We start from the raw sequence: 13,229 nt of genomic DNA on the forward strand, positions 1-13,229 counted from the left end.
TTCTGTGACAAGCAAGAGGACTTGTGTCGCTGAATGATGGAAGACAGAGGGTGGGCAGAGGTGGAAAGAGTAAATTATGAGAAGACTGGAAGGGTAAAGAAGGAGCCAGGCTTTACACAGTATCTCAAAAGTCTTTGTGCAGTTGGGTCTTCCTAGTTATTTGATCCTAGAGGTTTTAGGAAGCCACTAGAGCTTTTTGAATAGGAGGCCACCTCTTCCAAAAAGCAAGAATCTACCCCCAACATATACCTTACAAGTGGTCATTTAGACTTACTTTGAAGGCCTCCAATGAGAAGGAATCCACTAATTCCTGAGGCAGCCTCTATCAAGTTTCCCTGGTTCCCTTTGAGTCCTAGCTAAAAATCACACCTTCCATAAAAATCTTTTCTCCATCCCACTTAACTAGTGCCTTCCCTCTGCTGTTCATGCCCAATTTGTGCTTTTTATCTAATTGATAGGAAGTGTTTTCTCTCACCAAGGAAATGAAAGAATGAACAAGCATTTATGAAGTATGCTCCAAGTACTCTAAGATCAGGATACAAAAGACTGTCACTGACAAGGAACTCACATTAATAAGAAGGGACCACAGATATTGTACAGAGGAGTGCATACAGAGACAGGCCGGGGAAGAATGAAGTCATTGGGATGGCTAAAGGAGTCATTGGGCAATTAATTACTCACTTACCCTTTCCAGAAGCAATAGTAATCTTGATTGAATTACGAACAACCGTTTCTGTGAGGACTAAAAATGTCCAGCTGGGCAACACAGCTTGCTCTTTATTTTCTTCTTTCCCTTCCCTCTGTCCATATAGGGTATCAGACCCTTTCCTGTGGGTACTCTGTCCAAAAAATGTAAATTTTGATCACTGAAAACCACGCAAGATATCGATACCTTGGGATTTACGGGCCAGATTTTCTTCATGAGGACCAAGCCTTAACCCCAATTCACTCTGGCCCTCATTGATTGACCAACAATAGGTCTCAGCCCGAGCCTCACTTTTTCACTGTTTGGGCCTTATTGGCTTAGAATGAATACAAATAGCAATTGTTTCTGTTTTGACCAGAAACCCTGAGGGTCTAAACACCCCCAGAATGATTTTTTTAATAAGTAAAAAAGGCCATTCCCCACTTCGCTTCTTACCTAGCCTTAATCACTGAATGGGCATTGCCGCAGTCAAACTGAGACCTGTTAACAACCTTAGTTTAAAAAGGCCAAGGTCTCCTGCTGCATCCAGAACCATCTCCAGTAGTCCTGCCACTGGACCCAGACGGTTCTCTCTAGAAGAGAAAGTGAGGCTGGTGACTTTGCACAGCCCTCCCTCACTTCAATTCACTTACACTTCATGGCATCACCTCCCTGATGTCATGGTCTTCTACAAAAATGAAGGAAAAACAACTACAGTAACCTTGATTGAATGCCATGATACCACCACCAGTGGTAGAGAGCTTTCACCAATAAACTTAGTGCTAGGGCAGAAGTGAGAGACCCGGATGTGAAAACAGGAAACCTAGCCAGAGACACACCACAGGGCAGGAAGACAGATGGCATCTTTGCAATTCTACTCATTACTTCTAGTTGTACCTTCTAGAGTAAAACAGAATTAAGGCTAATTCCTCTTCAGTAAGACAGCTTTTAAAATGGCTGAAGATAGCTATCATGTTGTTCCAATAAGTCATCTCTTCTCCAGATTAAACATCCTCAGACAGCACAATCTTGGGTCTTTAACCATGTTAGCTACATTCCCCAGGACCCTTTCCAGCTTATCCATGTTATTTCTAACATGTGGCACCCAGAACCAGTCACAACAGAAGAGCACAGCACCAGAGACAAACATCCTCAACATCACCATTTTGCTTAGGTCCTGCTCAGTCTTTCTAGAATACCTAACTATATACAGCTGCAGACACTTTTTGCTTTTCAAATCACTTTCAGGTACATTCAGTCTTAACAAAAATCAACAACCCCGTGAGGCAGAGAAATTAGTCTTCACTTTTTGCACCTGAAGAAACTAAAGAACAGAGAAGTTAACTGACTTTACAGCTACTTAATGGCAAACTCAAGAAGAAAATTTGTGTCCTCTGACTTAATCCATTGGTCTCTACCTTACACTAGGTTTTCTCCAGGATAATTCTTTTCTTCCCTTTATAGTACCATGAAAATAAAAAAATAAAATAAGGAGAGGCACAAAGGACTTAGAGTTCAGGGTTCACAAGCTTACCTTTCCCCTCCCCCCCACCATTTATATAGTTGTTTGTAACACCTGTGTCACAATTGCTTCTATAGAATGGGAGACTCAAGTAGACACTTATCCCAGAGTTCACCAGGTTGATGACATCTTTGAATCGATTTTCAGGAACAGTTTTTAGAGGATTGTGGAGAGTGAAGCCAGAAGAGAAGAGTTAGATCATCCATCTTGTCTGGGTTATTGGAAGGACACATGTGGCATTGGGCACCCTTTCCCCTACCCTGCAGTCCCCTGTGCACTGAGATTCTTGTGACAGTATGGAATGGTCCAACAAGAGAGAACTGAAAGCTAAGAATGATGGTAGATGAAATAATGCAAATAAGTAAGCCTGATCACCTCCATCTCTCTAAGTCTCAGTTCCAGGTGAAAGAGCAGTGCCCTCTCCCCATTTTCCTCTACTGCTCAATTCAAATTCTGCCTCTCATCCCTGTAGTCAGGAGAAGTTAAAGAAGCAAGAAGCTAATTCTGTGTCTGCAATTTACCACAATTTCTGGTACATGGCTGGCACTTAATAAATGTTTGTTGATTAACTCCCTCCCCTTTTGTTTGTTGTCTTGTGTCCTTATGATCCTAGGCTCCTTGAAAGCAAGGATTGTCTGCTTCCATTAATATTTTCAAATCCAGCACCTAACACAGTGCCTGACATATGATGTTGTTTTTGTTCATGTTCAATGTTTCCATGACACTGTCTTCGGATGTCCCCTTCTCCTTTTGCCTTCCACCTTTCCCAATGTCAGGTCTTTTCCAATGACTTGGCACATAATATTGTTGTTTCAGTCATGTCCAACTTTCCATGACCCCATTTGGGATTTTCTTGGCAAATAATACTAGAGTATTTTGCCATTTGCTTCTCCAGCTCATTTTATAGATAAGGAAACTGTGGCAAACAGGGTAAAGTGACCTGCCCAGAATCACACAGCTAATAAGTATCTCAGATTCTCCTGACTCCCAGGCAGTGCTCTATCCACTTTGTCACCTAGATACCCCTAATAGTGTACATAATAGGCATTTAATAAATATTTATTGACTAACAGACATGAGCTGCCAGCTTTTTTCCTATCAAAATGAACTACTTCCCATCATTGTGCTCTGTACTTTCATTGCTATTACCTTAATCCTCTTAATAAAATAAAAATTTGGTGATTGTAAATCCTTGCTTGTGCTGGCAGTGGGTACAATTTCAAGAAGAGATGTTTGATCTCAAAAAGATAAGATCCATTCTGGCAAGGGTAAGGAGGGGGAGATCCCATTTAAAAGTGTCAAAAGCAGGAGAGAAACACTGATGTCCTACCCCTAAGCAAACACAAGTTTTCACACCTCAAGGAGCCTACATGCAGAAAGATGAGCCCTTGAGGCAAAAGTGAACCAAGCTTGGGCAGAAACAGGCTCCTGAAGAGATCAAGCTATACATGGGTGCCCACTCCAAAACCTACCACAAGAAAGCAAAAGCCTATAAGCAGGCACTCTCTACTCAAGACAAGTTAAGAAGCATCTCCTATGTGCCAAGCACTGTGCTAAGTGCTGAGGATACAAAGAAGGGGGGGGGGGGTCTCTGAGCTCAAAGAATTCAGTCTACTAAAATCCACTAACACACCTTCCATAAAGGACTCCACAAGCAAGAGCACTGGAAGGGTTGAGTTCAAATTAAGTCTCAGAGACTTACTAGCTGTGGGATAGCCTCTATCTCCCAGAGCTGTTGTGAGGATCAAATGAGATATATTTGATAAGCACTTAGCAAGGAAACAAAAACCCAAATAAAATAACCCCTGTTCTCAAGGACATTACAGACTACCAGTGCAAGCAATATGATTTTCCCCAAACCATCTATTTAGTGGTCATATTACCAAGAAAGGGAAGGAAGGAAAAAGAATGACCAGGAGCTAGGTGGTGCAGTGAACAGAGCACCAGCCCTGGAGTCAGGAGGACCTGAGTTCAAATCTGGCCTCAGACATTTAACACTTATTAGCTGTGTGACCTTGGGCAAGTCACTTAACCCCAATTGCCCTCCAAAAGGCAAAAGAAAAGGAATGACCACAGTAAAGGTAGGTATTTTGGATGTGCCATCCATCATTCTTAGGATAACTGATGCCATTTATTATTTTAATATTATTATTTATTTAATTAACTATTATTAATTAATTTATTAATTTTAGTTTGAATATTTAACACTTTATTAAATTTTAATTTATTAATCCATTAATACTGGATCTAATAACCAAATGTGTTGCTCCCAGTTAATTGTCCAAATGACACTCAGCAAGCCAATCCTTTACTCAGCATTTGACCTAGGATGATAAGTACCTTGTTGTGACCTAGTTTATGTCTTCTTTTCTGCTATTTCTTCTCACCTGATGTTTTCCATTTTGCATTCTCTTCATTCCTCCACCTGAGACATCAAGAACTTAATCTCTATCCAACATCAAAAATTTCTACTAGGTGATAATGAGCCAATAAAGGTTAACATCCCCATCTTTCTCAGCATGTCCTTTCCAGTTGCCAAACACCCTTCTGTTGCCTGATTGTCCTTCACACCTACCACCTTCCCTAAGTAGTAAACCATACTCTAAAGCATCTCAATAGGAAGTTGTTTGGTCTAGTACTTGCAATCTTCACACTTCATCTTTCCCTTCCATCAAGTCCAGTCAATAAGCATTTATTAAGGACCTATTAAGTGCCAGGCATTGTGCTAAATACTGGGGATGCAAAGAAATGCAAAAGACAGTCCTTATTCTCAAGGAACTAACAGTCTAATGGGAGGACAACATGCAAACAGCTATACAAAACAGGATAGATACAAAATAAATTAGAGATAATCAACAGAGGAAAGGCACTAGCATTAAGGGGAATTGGGAAAGGTGTCTTGTAGAAGGTAAGATTTTAACTGGAATTTGAAGGAAGCCAGGAAAAGCAGGAGGCAGAGATAAGGAGGGAGAGAGTTCCAGGCAAGTAAATACAAAATGAAAATATAAGGTGTTGAGAGGTGGGATGTCTTAAGTGAAGGAACACAAGGATTGCAGAGAGTAAGATATAAGAAAACTGGAAAAGTAGGATGGGTTAGGTTATAAAGGACCTAGAATGACAGAGAATTTTATATTTAATCCTGGAAGTGACAGGGAGCCACTGGAGTTCATTGAATTGTGTGGAGGAAGGGAGAGGAGACATCATCAGACCTGTGCTTTTGAAGGGTCAATTTGATAGCTGAGTGAAGGGTGGACTAGAATGAGAAGAGACTTGAGGCAGGAAGACCAGAAGGCTATTGCAATAGTCCAGACATGAGGTGATGAGAGCCCAAACCAGGACAGCGGCAATTACAAAGGAAAGACGGAGTATACAGAAATGATCAAAACAAAAAGGTGTCAAAAGCTTGTGGAACTCAATGTTGTAAACTAAAAAATAATTAACTAATTTTTAAAGGTATGTCAGAATTGAGCATACCATAGGGAAGTGTGCTATAGATCATGGACTTTGAACTCAGAAAACCTGGGTTCAAGTCATGGTTCATCTATTTATTAGCTATGTAACTAATATGGACCTGGAATAAGGAAGATTTGGGATTAAATCCTCCCTGCAACAAGTCACTTACCCTCTCTGTTCCTCAGTTCTCTCACATGTCAAATGAGAGGGTTGGACTCTTTAGCCTCTGAGATACCTGTCAACTCTGTATTTATTATCTCAAAAATTTTGGTAAGCCATAATCCTCTGTGAGGCTCAGTTTTCTGATCTGTGGGTCTTTACAAAGGTCCCATATTCATCACAGGATCATAGATTAAAACCTGAAAGGTACAATAATAATCATCAAATCCACTCTCATTTACAGAGGGAAAAAAATGAGTTCCAAAGGAGGTAAGTGATTCACCCAAGGTCATATAGGTTATAAGTAGCAGAGATGGGATTCAAAAGAACTGACCAATGTGATTACTGAAATATTATCAGTGATATTTGAAAGATTGTGAAGAAGGGGGGGGGGAGGCACTGCAGGATTTTATAAATGTTGTCCCCATTTAAAAAAGGGGGGAAAATAGTCTACAGACTACAGACCAATAAACTTAACTTCAATTCTTGGCAAATTTCTATAACAGATCATTAAAGAGATGATTCATAAACACCTAGAAACGGAAGTAGTGATTACAAAGGACCAGCCTGGCTTCATCCAGAATAAGTCATTTTAGGCTAACCTTATTTCCTTTTGTGGGCAGGGTTTACTGAACTGGTATATCAAAGAAATTTTGTAAATAGAGTTTACCTCTATTTTAGCAACACAATAAAGTACTTTATCAAAGTATGGAGAGTTGTGAATTAGTTGATAATACAATTAAATGGATTTGGACCTGGTTGAATGGCCAAACTCAGAGTAATTGTATAATGTATTCAATGTTATGATGAAATGTTTGCTAAATTTGCAGGTGATTCAAAGCAGGGAAAGAAAGGTAACCTTTTGGATGAGTGTCAGGATCCAAAATTATCTAAAGAGTCTTCTAGAGTATTTTACTGAATCTAATAAGATGAAATTCAATATGGATTTGTAAAGCTTTCTACTTGGATTTTGAAAAAATCAATCATAAAAGTACAATGTGAGGAAAAAAATTATTAGAAAGCAATATTTCTGATAAAATGTCCTAGGGCTTTTAATGCTCTAGGTTCAACATGAGTCAGCAGTGATATGGCAATCAAAAAAGCTAATGTAAACTTGTGCTTCCTTAAGCAAAACTTTCTGGAATAAGTAACTGATAGCTCCTTTGTACTTTGTTCTGTGTTCAGTTCTGGGAACCACAGTTTGGGAAGGCTGTCAATAAGCTAGAGAGCACACAAAATGAAGAAAAGACTTGAATCAATCTTATAATTATGAGTATAACCCATGGCTCAAAGTTCATTTGCATAAGTCTCTTCATTGGTGGAGATTGTTTATTCAATGTTCTGTGCCTGTGTGAGGGACGGAATTGGCAAAAGCTTAGGAGAAAAGAAATCCTGGTCTTCGGACTTCCATGTATGAGAGAGCAGACAAGTGATTCCAGCTTCTCTTCAGGTCCCTGAAGGGAAAGAAAGACTCTGGGAATAAGTTAACCTGTAGAGAAGCCAGCACCTCGATCTTAAGTACTTTAGGTGGGTGGTGGAGAACACAGAGCGCTAGGTCTAGGTGAGAGGTTTTGATTAAAAAAAAAATACAACTTGGAAAATGCATAAACCTAAAGATAACTATGGAGAAAAGTAGGGAACTTGGTACTTCATTTTTCCTACCCACCAATGGAAACTTACTAGTTAAGCACTAGATGTCATTTGAATGCCAGATGGAAAGCAAAATTGGCAGCCTCACAGTGTAACCACCAATATGCTGAACTTTACTTCATTAAAGTTTATAGAGTGCTTAGAGATCCTGGATGAAAAGAGTTAAAGAGGTGCAAAGGGTGTTTTTTCAAAGCCCCTATTACTAATTCAGCACTGTGGGGCTGCTCACAAAGAATTGGTTTTTTTTTTTTTTAATGCTTCATATTTTTAAGGCACCATTTTAGACTCTTCTGCTTGCTTTGGAAGACTAACCCAGAGTTTAATAAATGTTCCTTTTGGGAAATCTTTCTTGATTTTCAGCCTAAATGGTACTTTTCTTTGTTCTACACTGTGCAGACCTTTCCCTCCCTCTCCTCCATTCTTCCACTCCTTTAGATTGCCTTGAAGACTCCTCTCCTTCTTAAAGATCTGCATACTTTGAATACTTAGAGACAATTATAAGGTCTCCTTTTCTTCATCCAGCTCTACACACCTAATTCTTTTAATCCTTTCTCATAAGCTAGTCCCTACAGTCCCTTAATCATTTTGTTGCCTTGCTCACAATTCCCAATGCACAGAACTCTAGTGTGTTGTGGTTATCCTGAATCCACAAAGCTACAGTAAGCTGTGGTTTTTCCTCAAAGCTAGGAGAATATGATATTTTCATTCTAACAAATCCCAGGGAGAGTTGTTTCTATACTAGAACTGCTTTACTAATTTAATGTCCAATATTGTTAATTATTTAAGTCGAGAGGCATAGCTTGCACTTTTTCCTTAACAGCATGGTAGATCTCATTACACCAAGTTATGGCTTTGCTCTCTCTTCCCCTACCAATCCCCCAACAAAAACACAGTGCCAGAAAAGTGGAAACAGTCCCATGCAACACTATTGCAAAATAGGTTAATGCTTATATTAGCCATGATCTATTCCCCCACATCCAAGATCTAAGCAAGTAGCTTTCCTCTTCTGCACCTCTTTTTATTACATTCATGAGACAGATACAGATTCAGTGAAAAAAGAATCTTCCTCATCATACAGCTAACTTCCCAGACGATCATTTCCAGGAGCATACTAACCAAGGTAGCTTCATTTGTTCCATGTACTTTAATTTGTGTCAGGGTAACCCACTTTATCTTATTAGAAAGGGACTAACTTCAACTCAAAAGATAGGTAGCATAGGAATTATTATACCCATTTTACAGGTAAGTAAGACTCTGAGAAGTTAAGCTGTTGACTCTATAGTCACTAAATATTTGGGGGATGATTTTAACCCAGGTCTCCTAACTTCTAGTCCATCACTCTATCCACTATACTAAGCTACTTGTTAAACGCAATTGGGCAAAAGGACAGACATTCCAATATACAGCTACCTCTAAGTTGACATCAACTCATTAATGAATTCTTTGGGACCAGTCATCCATCCATTTGCAAATATACCAGATTGTACTATCATCCATGCCACACTTGCCTCACACTCAAGAGCGTCATAAGAGACTGTCCAATTTAGGTTAAAAGAAGCAACACAAAGTATAAAGACAAGAATAAACACTGTGTGCAGAGAAAGGCTAGGAAACTGACTAAGCTTAATGGAGAACAGGGGTTGGTGAGTGAAAGGAGATAAGTTTGGATAGGTTCAAGGCAGGTTGGGGAAGGGAGAAGAAGTTGTAGAAAAGAAATTAATTATTAATGCAATGGTGAAGAATTTTGACTCCATTTCATGGGAAAGGTGGAGTTAATGAAAATTCTTGACCAGGGGAATACCATTATAAAATCCATGTTTAAGAACCTGGTTCTGGTAGTGATGAGAAAAATGAAGTGGAGGAAAAATTAGATTCTGAATGACGACAAGCTTGGAGGAGTCTGAGGAGATGAGGGCCTTTAACGGGATGGTGACATTAGCTATTAGGAGGAAGAGACAAATTCACAAAATATTTTAAAAGATTCGATAAGATTTGGTGACAGACCCTACATATAGGGGATGACAGAAAGAAACTGAAGATGACTCCCTGGTTTCAAATACATTTAACTAAGGAAATGGAAGTGCCATTGACAGAAATAGGAAAAATTACTGAAATAAAAATTGTTGTGGATTTAATGATTTCTGATTCCAATTCGATTTCAGTTCAATGCTCCATTCAACCTTTGAATATTTGATGTATTGTCATCTGGAAGAGAGATTAATATGTCATGACTTCAAAGAGCAGAACTAATACCAATGAGTGGGAGTTACAGAGAGGTAGAGTCTGACCCATTATAAGGAAGTGTTTTCTAATAATTATAAGTAAACAAAAAAGGTGAATTGGCTGCTTCCTGAAGCCTTCCATTGGTGGAAATGCTCAAGGTGAAACTGAATGACCCCTTGTGGACAATGATGTAAAGATTATTCTTGCGTCAGGCAGTGAGCTAGACTAGATGAGCTCTATGTGGTCCTTTCCAACTCTACCATTTTATGACTCAATGACTAAAAGAAATTAATGAACTTAATGAGGTCCTGAGGAGGGATTAATTAAATTCCGGTACTCAAATAGATGCAGTGTGCTTGACCTTCCCTTTACCATCCTCTTGTTTTATTTCCATGAGAACCTGTGCTTGGATAGCTGGGAAGGAAAGGGTATCTTGTGTAGTCAAGCACTTGTGGGTGTTTTATGATATGAAAAAAAATAGTAAGAAAAAAGCAGTCTCGGAGCTACCAGGAGGGAGCACTGAGGCACACTGGCATGATTTCTGCCAAAATTCTCAAAAGCTTTGTGATTTTTGAACGCTATTCTGAAAGATTTGGTCATCACAATGAACTCAAGCAGTAAGGTCTTCAGGGGGAATCATTAAAAGAATTAAGGGGGGAGGGGGGAAGGGGGGAGAAAGCCTGGACTGAATCAGCCATCCAAAGAAATCCATGTATTCCTCCTGGGTTTCCCTTGTCCAAACACCCCTCTGTCCAGGTCTGGCTACTGCCTTGGAAATACTGCCTTGAATACCGTAATAGAGAAGTCATGGGTTCACACTGATGTTCGAACTTGAGAAACCTACACAGTCATTCCAGGTATAGTGTAGAACTGAAGGCGGGGCACAGGTACAACGCTTAGCCATGGCGTCGCTCTGGTGACGACATCAGACAGAGGCGCCGACCTGAAGAAGCGCCCCAGCGGAAGAGTTGGGAGAGTTTGTGGCGCTCTGGGGGCTGCCATGGAGGCGCCATTTTGGGCCACAGGGAGGAGTGGCTGTGGGCCTGCTTGAATTTTCTGAAGCTGTGCAAAATAAAGTACTATAATTATTGTCTCATTCACCACATACAGACACACAAATTGGTTATATATATTGGTTCTGGCTGTGGAGGAGAATGAGTCTTTGTGCAATTGTATCATGATCAAGCAAGGGTTTTTTTGAAGGAGGAAAAAAATGCCAAGAATTAAGCCCAAGAGAAAGGGCTCCGAATTTGTGGTGAATGATGGCAGTGATTAATATGGATCTCAATTTCTTATTACTACAAGAAGAAAATCTAGATTACCTTGATGGTGTTTATACAGTTGTGTGGGATTCAGAGACCCTAACCCAAATTGACTACTCGGAGACCTCTCAAAGTGAAGGTAGAAAGTTTTATTAGAATCTCAGGAGAAGCCGGGCAGTCCAGTCACTGGAAAATCTCCAGGGAGAGGAGGCCGCCTTACAGGAGCAGAAACTGGGTTAAATAGACAAGGATTACCCGCCCTTCCCAAACATTAACCTAATTATTACTAGTGAGGCTATAATCTTGTTAGATAATATACATAATACATGAGGTCCACTACCAGTAACAACCTCACAATACTGAACCCCCGTCAGTCCAACCTAGATGTGTCCTTATCTGGGCCTGAGTATCCCAAGGCCTCAGTCTGCTTTCTGATTCGTCAAATCTACCTGCTGCTGCCAGCTCCTTTTATTCTATATTATTTCATTTTTAGTATTATCTAGGAGTTCTCTGGGAACTGGGAACCCAACTTCTTCCCAAGGCTACTGCCTCAACTCTTCCCAAGGCTACTGGCTGTTACTTTTTATCAATAGTCTTGTTTCAGCAATTCTTGGAGTTGTGAAGAAACTTAACCCTTTGCTACCTCTCACACTACCATTCCTTTCCCCAAACTAGAAACACCTCTAATTTGGTCTCAATAGTTAATCCAAGCAATTGTATTAATATCCAACAGCTCTTACATTACCTTGAAATACACAATGGCATATATATATATATATATATATATATATATATATGGGGAAACAATACTGAACTTAGTTACAAAATACAAGGAAGCAATAAGAATGTATCTATGATATTCAGAATGGGGAAACTTCACTGCAAGTCATTCTACACACAGTGTTTAGTGAAGTAAAAGAAGTAATGGATGTAATCAAGAAAATTAATGAGACTTTTGCTGATGAAGACTTTGTACCTTAGGATCCATTTGATGACCCAACAGGTTTAACCTTGATCCATCACCATGACCAACCAAGGAACAACTGGATAGTGGCCAAATAGTAGCAGATGAAGAAGTGGATGATTTAAAGGGGAGATCAGCTGATGAAATTGAAGAAAATGGCGGGGAATAAGCAAAACCTCAGGTTATTCTTTTAGAAATGGTTGAAGATTTACCTAATGCAGATATCAGACTACCAGAAAATGGCCTATTTGTGTGCAAATTGAATCCAGCGACCACAGATGAAGATCTGGAAATGATATTCTCAAGATTTGGGCCCATAAAAAGCTGTGAAGTTATTCCTGACTGGAAGATGGAAGAGGCCCTTTGTTATTCATTTATTGAATTTGAAAAGGAAGAATGAAGAATATTGTGAAGAAAACTTTTTCAGAATGGATAATGTGCTTATAGATGACAGAATACAAGTGGATTTTAGCCAGTCTGTTGCAAAAGTTAAAGGGAGAGGGAAAAGGGGGAAATATACCACGAGTGATTTCAAGGAATATGAAAAGGACCAGGGAAAATCTTCTAAATTTGCTCTCAAAGGCAAAGTAAAACCCAAACAGGTTACAAAATATGATCTTACAGGTTACAAAATATGATCTTGGACTGAATGAAAAGACAGTAGACTCTGGCTTATAAATTTTCTCTAGTGTGACATACTAATTAAGGACTTGTACAGACCTAAGCAAATCAGTCAGAGACTATTACCTTTTATTGCTTAAATCTTTCACTAAAAGTATATAGATGTTTTCAATTAATAAAAAGTACACAGGGCAGTGAAAGACTCAATAAAAGACTTTTTAATTTTCAAAAGAAAAGCTGAAAGGGTATTTACCCCCTATCCCCACACATTTTACAGATGAAGAAATACAGACCCAGAATTCAATTAAGGGAAGGAAACAGTTGATTAATTCAGCAGCTGAGGAATTACAGAATTAGAATATATCCTTCTTGAGACTAGGACCATCATTATATGGATAAGAAAACTGAAGTTTAGTTGAGTTAGGTGGTCAAATCTCCTATCCCACCAGCTGATACTGCTTCCCTCTGAGATTACTTTCATCTACTCTGTATAGATTTTATATGTACCTACTTGTTCTCATATTATCTTCTCTGTCAGAAAATGAGCTCCTGGAGGGCTTGGTTTTTTTTTCTTTGTATTCCCATGTGCACAGTAAGTGTCTAAGAAATGCTCCTTGAATTCCAAAAGATCCATGGTGAAAAATGCTCTCCATCTCCAGAGGGAGAACTGATGAATTCTAAGTGCAGATT

At 39.3% G+C, this 13,229-nt stretch overlaps 1 pseudogene; it reads left to right on the forward strand.

The window, feature by feature from the left end:
- The first annotated feature begins 1,158 nt into the window (after positions 1 to 1,158).
- On the forward strand, positions 1,159 to 12,556 carry LOC138160075 (peptidyl-prolyl cis-trans isomerase-like 4; annotated as a pseudogene).
- Positions 12,557 to 13,229: the final 673 nt, after the last annotated feature.

Source organism: Petaurus breviceps, unplaced genomic scaffold, assembly GCF_028583685.1.
Source record: "Petaurus breviceps papuanus isolate PSGF00001 unplaced genomic scaffold, PetGlider_PUasm1.0 179, whole genome shotgun sequence".
NCBI classification, from domain to species: domain Eukaryota; kingdom Metazoa; phylum Chordata; class Mammalia; order Diprotodontia; family Petauridae; genus Petaurus; species Petaurus breviceps.